This window comes from Phyllostomus hastatus, unplaced genomic scaffold, assembly GCF_019186645.2.
Source record: "Phyllostomus hastatus isolate PE091 unplaced genomic scaffold, TTU_PhHast_1.1 phas_scaffold_46, whole genome shotgun sequence".
Lineage (NCBI taxonomy): Eukaryota > Metazoa > Chordata > Mammalia > Chiroptera > Phyllostomidae > Phyllostomus > Phyllostomus hastatus.
In genome coordinates, this window is record NW_025334032.1 from 13,014,177 (window position 1) to 13,017,015 (window position 2,839).

Consider the following 2,839-nt stretch of genomic DNA (forward strand, 5'->3'; position numbering starts at 1 on the left):
ACAGCGCCACCGCGCGAGCCCCGCCCTCTGACGATTTTTGGCGAAAATGAGGCAAGCAGATCCGAGTGCGCTCGGTTTTTTCCCCCCCGCCTCCCGCCCCCCCGCGGCTCCCCCAACGCTACGCTGAGAGCGGAAGTCCCTCGCTTCTGTTGTAGCGCACTTTAACTTTGTGGTAAGATGCCAGCACTCTAAGAATGAACCTATTACGTTTTGGTGCGAACGAGATCGTGGTGCGGCACGAACTGGTTTTGTCAGGCAGACCTAAATTACATCAGAGTGAGCCCGAGCAGATCACGTGCTTTTTAAGCCTAGCTTCCTCATTTAAACAGTGGGGATTAATTACCGTGCTTTATGAGATAGATTTTCGTAAGTTTTACAAGAGATAAAGTAGGCTTTGCTAAGTGGAAGCCTATGTTTAATATAAGCCTTCAGGTATCAAGCGTTGTACTAAATGCTGTCATTTATTAACTGGTGTTTAATTCTCATTTTAGGGATGGTTGCTCCGAAGTCCAGAAGGTAAAGTTGCCCAGGTCCCACACCTAGCAGGTGGCAGAGCAGGAGTGTGCAAAATCTATTCAGATAACCGGTAGCCCACCAACCCCTAGCCAGCAATGGTATAACCCTATATGGTACAACAAACTGTCACTGCCCTGAACAAACAATGACCTTTTAAAAGTGAAATAAAAACATTTTCTCCACAAGGCAACAAAAACAATAAAATACTTAAGAATCAAATCTAACAAGTTACAAGACCCTGATGATGAAATCCCTCAACATTTGTTGAAAGGCGAAAACAAGACCTGAGTAAATCGAAAACATGCCCATTTTTTTGGGTGAAAACTCAGTATCAAAAATGTGCTAGTCCTTCCCAAATTAAATTACAAAATTGGCACAATTTCCATCAGAGTCCCAAATTCTCTTGGGGATGAGTTACAACTAACTAAATAATTTTAAATTTTATGTAGAAGATCGCATAGTTGTGAATTATCAAGAAAACCTTGAAAGAGTAGTGTTTGCCCTGTAAAAAAAAAATTAGACACAAAGGTATTAGCACAAAAATAGCAAAATAATCAGTGTAGTAGAAGGATAATCTAGTCTTTTTCTTCAGATACATTGAACTAAAATAACATTTAATAATTTACAATGTTGCCCTGGCTGGTGTAACTCCGTTGAAGTGTCATGCCGTAAACTGAAGTGTTGAGGGTTCCATCCCAGGCAGGGCACACCCCCAGGTTTTGGGTTCTGTACCCCACTGGGATGTGCCTATGGTGGCAGCTGATGGATGTTCCTCTCTCATGTCAATATATCTCTCTCTTCCTCTGCCTCTTCATTCCTCTCTCCCTAAAAGCAATGAAGAAGTATCCTTGGATGAGGATAAAAAAACAATTAGATGTGTAGAATCATCCCATTATACTGGAAATCTTTTGGTCAACCTATTGTATATGTTGTGCATATACACTTACATACATTTATACTCACATGTTTGAATGATGCCCATCAAATAATAAGGACAGTTTTTCCAATTAGTTGGTATATTGGTTTCCTAGAGGACTTCAAACTGATGTAAAATAGCGTATCTTAGAGTTCTAGGGTCCAGAAGTCCAAAATCAAGATGTCAGCAAGGTTGATTCTTTAACAGGCTCTGAGGAAGAATCTGTTCCATGCCTCTCTCTTAGCTTCTGGTGGTTGCTAACAATCCTTGGCATTTCTGGATGTTCCATGGCTTCCATTCTAGTCTCTGTCTTCACGTGGTATTTACCATGTGTCTGTCCTCTTTTTCTGGGATGCAAATAATTAAATTAGGACCCAAAATAATCCAGTATGACCTCTGTTAACTTAATAACAACTGCAAAGACCCTATTTCCAATTAGGTCACATGAATTTTTGAGGGGAGTACTATTCAATCTGCTACATTTGGGTTTTTAAAAAACCTTTTTTCTTAGAATTTTTTGCATGTCATGAATTCTTCTCAATAAGCATATGTTTTATGAAAAGAATAAAGGGAAAGGCCATGGCAGGCTAGTTCATGCTGGATAGTATGTTACAGTGTCACCCAGATATCAAGGTTGTGAGTTTGGTCAGCTGTCAGGGCACATTCCAGAATCAACCAATAAATGGATAAATAAGTGGAGCAAAAAATTGGCGCTCTCTCTCTCACTCTCTCACTCTGCCTGCCTCTCTTTCTCTCTCTCTCTCTCTCTCTCTCTCTCTCTTACACTCTCTCACTCTGCCTCTCTCTCTCTAAAATCAGTTAATACATTTAAAAAAAATTATTATTGTTCAATTACAGTTGTCCCCATTTTAACCCTTCCCCCATTACTCTCCCCTTCTGTACCAACTACACACCTTCCACTTTCAATCCTTCCCCCAGTTGTCTTTGTCCATGGATCCTTTATGCATGTTCTTTCACTGACCCTTCCCCTTCTTTCCCCCATGACCCCCCTCCCACCTCCCCTCTTGTCACTGTCAGTTTGTTGTTTATTTTCATGACTCTGGTTCTACTTTGCTCACTTATTTGTTTTGTTGATTAGGTATCACTTATAGGTAAGATCATATGTTATTTATCTTTGACTGCCTGACTTATTTCACTTAACATAATACTCTCTTGTTCATTCCATGCTGCTGAGAAGAGTAGAAGTTCCTTCTTTTTTCTGCTGTGTAGTATTCCACTGTGTAGTATCACAGTTTTTTGATCCACTCATTTACTGATGGGCACTTAGGCTGTCTCCAGCACTTGGCTATTGTAAATTGCAGTGCTATGAACATTGGGGTTCATAGGTTCTTTTGAATTGGTGCTTCAGGATTCTTAGGGTAGAATCCCAGCAGTGGAATTGCCACG